This window comes from Ammodytes marinus, assembly GCF_949987685.1.
Source record: "Ammodytes marinus genome assembly, chromosome: 8".
In the NCBI taxonomy this organism is placed as follows: Eukaryota; Metazoa; Chordata; class Actinopteri; order Uranoscopiformes; family Ammodytidae; genus Ammodytes; species Ammodytes marinus.
The window spans coordinates 3,447,797-3,454,108 of record NC_137212.1 but is presented as its reverse complement, the minus strand read 5'-3'; the positions used below and the strand labels follow the sequence as shown (position 1 = coordinate 3,454,108).

The 6,312-nt window shown below is 40.1% G+C and overlaps 1 protein-coding gene across 1 annotated transcript in view; it reads right to left on the bottom strand.

The window, feature by feature from the left end:
• Window positions 1–280: 280 nt before the first annotated feature.
• cyldl (cylindromatosis (turban tumor syndrome), like) overlaps window positions 281–6,312 on the bottom strand; it is a 156,181-nt gene continuing 150,149 nt past the window's right edge. The window contains exon 16 of the transcript XR_013844985.1: window positions 281–344. The gene's annotated coding sequence lies outside the window, so the exon portion shown is untranslated. The remainder of the gene's footprint in view (window positions 345–6,312) is intronic.

Genomic DNA, 6,312 nt, shown 5'->3' with positions numbered 1-6,312 from the left:
ATGAGACACGGCCCTCACCCATCATTACTGGAGATTGGTTCAATCACAGCTACATGGATCCCACCACCTGCTTCCAATTGAGCAATTTAGAACATCCGGAAAAACGAAAACTGAACCGGTTATGTTGCAATAAAGATGATACAGCAGTTTAGTTTTCTCCGGGGAAAGAACATTAGTAGTTGTATTTAGATTTAGGACTAAGACACGGGCTGTATTCGAAAAGCGATTCTGACGTCCTACTCATACTAAAAGCCCTACTAATGTCCTACTCATACTAAAAGCCCTACTAACGTCCTACTCATACTAAAAGCCCTACTAACGTCCTACTCATACTAAAAGCCCTACTAACGTCCTACTCATACTAAAAGCTCTACTAACGTCCTACTCATACTAAAAGCCCTACTAACGTCCTACTCATACTAAAAGCCATTCTAACGTCCTACTCATACTAAAAGCCATTCTAACGTCCTACTCATACTAAAAGCCCTACTAACGTCCTAACGTCCTACTCATACTAAAAGCCCTACTAACGTCCTACTCATACTAAAAGCCATTCTAACGTCATACTCATACTAAAAGCCCTACTAACGTCATACTCATACTAAAAGCCTTACTAACGTCCTAACGTCCTACTCATACTAAAAGCCCTACTAACGTCCTACTCATACTCATTTTGAATTAAATTTGAGTATGTGACAGTTGTTTATGTGAGTTTGTATAGGCGAGAAATGCCCGGATGAGTACTTACTTCCGGGAAGATTTCGTGTATGGATCGATAGGTATCTTTTCCTACTCAACCGCCCCACAATGCATTGCACCTTTTCGAATGTCATAGAAGTTTATTTTTAAATTCTTTATTGCTGATGTATACCTCAGTGTAAACGCTCCGATGAACCTCGCATACACAATGGATGGTTAAGTAGACAGTATGTAGTATATACATGTTGAGTATGTAGGAGGGAGGACGTTAGTAGGGCTTTTTCGAACGCAGCCATGTTATGAAAGCAGTGTCTGGCCTTAGTACATACGTTTGCACATTTATTCAAGTCATATTTTGAATGCACGACTATTCCTAACAGAGTGCCAGTATTTATTCTTTACTACGGTTGCTATGGCCATTGACTGTTAAACATTTTCGATCTAAAGCTTTTACTGAAATAGACCCTGCGTTACAATCCCCATACTTCCCTACTATTTAGTATGCCAGAAAAATATTCAGGATGTCCCAATACATGCAAGTCAATTGTAGTATGCTGAAAACACATAATTTCCCTACTAACTCCAATAGCATTTTGGAGTATTCGTCTTTATTCTTGACATTTCTCGACATAATGAAAAAAAACTTCCTTATCTGATTTGTTTTTTCTCTCCTGTGGCTCTAAAACTCTTCTGTACTTTAGTATGTGATTTGGAACGCAGGGAAAAACAAACCAGTAGGTAGATAATCATTCATACAAACCCATCGTTTAGTGCTTCACACAGAATATATATATATAGAAACACATGTACACACTCCACAACACTTGTCCACCCACTTGCAAGGGCCTATTTTTTACCCATTGTGAAAGGAGACAGATCACACACACACACACACACACACACACACACACACACACACACACACACACACACACACACACACACACACACACACACACACACACACACACACACACACACACACACACACACTGTTTTAAGGAGAATCTGTATAGCGCTCACCCCTACTCGGCCCCGGATTGATTTTATGTGGCGTTCCAAGAGCACAGCAGCATAATGAGATCACAGCATGCATTTTTCATGGACAGGATGAAAGAGCCACCGACACACACACACACACACACACACACACACACACACACACACACACACACACACACACACACACACACACACACACGGGCAAATCATTTACATTTCAAATAAACTGCAGCAACCCACGTAAATCCCCAAAACATTGAAGAAATAGGTCTATGGCTGTGTTCGGAAAGCCATACTAACGTCCTCCCTCGTACATACTCAACATCCATACACTACATACTGTCTACTCAAAGGTCTATTGTGTATGCGAGGTGCGTCGAAACATTCACACTGAAGTATACTCAAGCAATAAAGAATTTCTTCTTTTTCTTATAAGATTCCGGCCGTTTAGACGCTGTTTAGCGTATGACCGCCTTCCACAGGTTAGATATAGAACTAGATTTTTACATACAGTCCTGTGTTGTGCAGGAAATGCAGAATTTGTAAATAAAGAATTAAAAAAAAACCTTCCTTGTCGTTTGAAAAGACGCGATGCATTGTGGGGCGGTTGAGTAGGAAAAGTATTCAATCGATCCATACACAAAATCTTCTTGGAAGTTAGTACTCATCCGGGCAATTCTCGCATACCCAAACTCGCATACCCAAACCGTCACATACTTAAATTGAAGTCAAAATTAGTATGATGGCTTTCCGAACACAGCCAATCTCTTCCCTCACTTCTCTGCCTCTAAAGTGATGACAATTACCTTCAATATCGGCATGACTAAATGGTTAAAAATCTAAATGCTTTTTTTAACGCTTTTTCTCTCTCACTGCATAACAAATTAAAGGTTCTCCGACGAACTTTCAATTTGTCTTAATTCTAGCGCTCCCCTTTGGAAAAAGTGTTTTTACTACGCCAGCTGTTGTTCCTGGGTGAGCGTATACCCATGACAAAGGCATTAAGAAAAACTATATAAAGATAGCATTCTTTGCACTGATAGTCTCGTTTGCTGTTACATGTAATTTATGATAATCAGAGGAAAAATTAGACTGTTTCAGAAATATTTAAAAGTTCCTCGTAGCACCTTTTAATGTCGTTGTTATTTGTGTGCGCATACTTGATCTGTCTTACATTATCACAAATAAAAAAATAATAATAAAAATTGCATTTGGAGATCCTAGTTTTACAGGGCTTGCTTCTTAAAATTGAAACACAGCTAAGAACATAGACATGAGCTCAAAATAAAACGATGGAAGGCCGTAGCTGGCAAGAAGTGGATCTGAGAATTATATATATATTTTCACACACACACACACACACACACACACACACACACACACACACACACACACACACCACACACACACACACACACACGCACACCACTAAGGATTAGAATGCATTCAAAAATATGCCTTAGCCTTCAAAGTAAGACCGTCAATCCGCAGAGAAAATAATATACAGAAGAGAATTAGGGTCATGGGGAAGACATTTTCTTTTAAAGGACGTTTTTATTCATTATACACTTCGCAATTTTTTTTTGGAAATGTTGAGAACAGCCTCAACAGTTCAAGTCTGCAGTAAAACTGAAAAGATAGTTACAGATTCAAACTTCCTGGATCAATAACTCATAAGCAAAAACGTTATTTAAACCCAAACGCAAATGCATCTTTGCTTTATCGTCATAAGGCAGACAATGGGCTACAACCTCATTTTCACTCACACACACACACACACACACATTCACGCATTCAGGCACGCACACACGCACGCATGCACGCATTCACGCACGCATTCACGCACGCACACACACACACACACACGCACGCACGCACGCACGCACACACGCACGCACATACACACACACACGCACACACACACACACACACACACACACACACACACACACACACACACACACACACACACACACACACACACACACACACACAGATGTCCTCTAAGCTCCACACTAGTTATAACTGCACTGCACTGTATCAGAGTGAAGGTATTGAATATTTTTCCCATCGGCCGTAAATAGACTTGAGGCCATTTCCTCTGGCTGTGTGACAGAGAGGAGACAGCACAATAGCAGTGATTACCCTCTGATAAAAAAAGGAAGGGGGTAATTTCATTGCAGTAGGCAGGTGCTGCAGTGGGTGTGTGTGTGTGTGTGTGTGTGTCTCTGTGTGTGTGTGTGTGTGTGTGTGTGTGTGTGTGTGTGTGTGTGTGTGTGTGTGTGTGTGTGTGTGTGTGTGTGTGTGTGTGTGTGTGTGCGTGTCTCTCTGTGTGTGTGTGTGTGTGCGTGTGTGTCTCTGTGTGTGTGTGTGGAGCCTCAAGCAGATTTCTTGATGTTGAGGCATGTTTCAACATGTGACACGTTCTTGGCTCAATATCGTTATCAATTTGTTTTTGCTGTGATGTTTTCTATACTTTCTACAGTGGTCGGTAGGCAATGCTGCTAGCCTGGTCCCACCAGACCATCGTACTTCATTTAGCCTGGTCCTACCAGACCATTGTACTTCATTTCATTTGTACAGAAGGTCTGGAATCGCTCAATTGACAAACGTTCACTCACTTGAAGGCGGGTGTCTGTTGAAGTTTAAAACTATTGGATCTGCCCAGTGCCACTCTGGATCTGCCAACCAATCGCATAACGTTTGGTCGTGACGTATGTCATGCGCGGGCTTCTGACTACAACTGAAACTGGCGCACAACCTCAACGTCATTGTTTTCAGCCACTCGCTCTGTTCGCTGATTGGACAAGTAAAAATCTGGTGGAGAAAACCCACTAATATACCGTGGACCCAGACTGACTACTGAAGGGAAATGAAAATTGAGAAGAAGTAGGCAGGCGGGCGGTGCCAGTCTAAGGCAATGCTGTAAAGAAGGTAAAGCTCCTAAGAAGATATACTATGGTACAAGGTCACTGAGACCTCACAACATGTAAAGGTCACAGTAACCTTTGACCTTTGACCTCCAAAATCTACACAGTTCATCTTTGAGTCAGAGTCGACATCCCTCAAAGCGTTCATGAGGTATTACATTCACAACAAATTAGGTCACAGTAACTTTGACCTCCAAAATCATATTATCAGGTTTTCCTTGAATTAGAGTGGCCATTTGACTGTTTTATTAGCATTAAAAAAGTTCCTTGTAAGAGATTTCAATGGCTTTACAACACGCAAACAACAGCAAAACAAATGTGTTCTTCAGTGGTAGGAGTGAAAGTATGGAATTCTCTGCAACGTGAGAAGTGTAAGTGTATACTTCTTCCTGCTCCTTTTCAGGCATATCACTTCAATACAGATCATTTGTTTTCTTTTTCTTTTTCTTTTTGTGAAGTCTTTTAAACATAAATTTTGTTTGTTGTATTTTTGTGCTTTTCATTTAGTTTTGTATTGTTTTTGATATGTCTGAAATAAAATAAAAAATAAAATAAAAATAAAAATACAGCAATGTACAAATATATTTCAGTTTAAAAAAACGATTTAAAGAGAAAACAATGAATTTGTATGAGCACTTATAGAAATTGACGATTTCTATATTGATGGTTGTGATTATGGTTTGCTTTGTTTTGAGGGGGCAGGAAACATAAGATATTCTTCACCCTGCCTCCTTTTCCTCATGGTTTTATGGATTGTACATGTGAGAATGTTGAAATGAGTTTTGTTGGAAGACATCCACCATGGACGAAATAAATATAAATCAAATCAAATATTGGATATTTTAGTCTAAAGTGGTGAGCCAGCCGTCATAGCTACAAAAAACTCAAATAAACTAAAAGGAATCATGAGTGATAGGGGTCCGGGAAAATAGCTAAATACGGGAGAGAATAGCAGTGGGAAAGCTGCAAAGATTTGAGGGGAAAAAATGCAGAATATTGTTATAAACAAGAGGAGAGATTTCATTTGACATTCACTAGAAATATGTGGATTTGAACCCTATTTTGCCAACGTCATTTATCAAGAAGGTCATTCTCGAGGGAGAATACATTCCACTTGACCAAAAGTAATTGGGTTTTTATATAGACCACAGTCTGGGGTTTATAGGATTCCTCAGAGATTTATTTATTTATTTATTTACCACCATAATCTCCGTAGCGTCTCAATTGCTTTGGGGTTGATTTTTGTGGGTTCATTCTTTCCAAAGAAGCCTTAGATATTCCCGCTATATCGGCTGTATCCTGATTGAGTGACAGCTGACGCATTTTTTTTATGCATGAGGACGCAATCGTATACTGACAAGATGATGAAAAAATAAATATATACTTTTAATAGCTATGGGGTTTTTTTTTTAAAGATTTTTTCTTGTCATTTTCAAGCTTTATTAGATAGAGCAGAGTTGAAATGGGGAGACAGAGAGAGAGAGAGAGAGAGAGAGAGAGAGGGGGGATGACCTGCAGTAAGGGTCCACGGGTCGGATTTGAACCCGCCACCACTGCAACGAAGGCCTGAGCCATAAAATAGCTCACACACACACACACACACACACACACACACACACACACACACACACACACACACACACACACACACACACACACACACACACTGTGTGACCAAGTG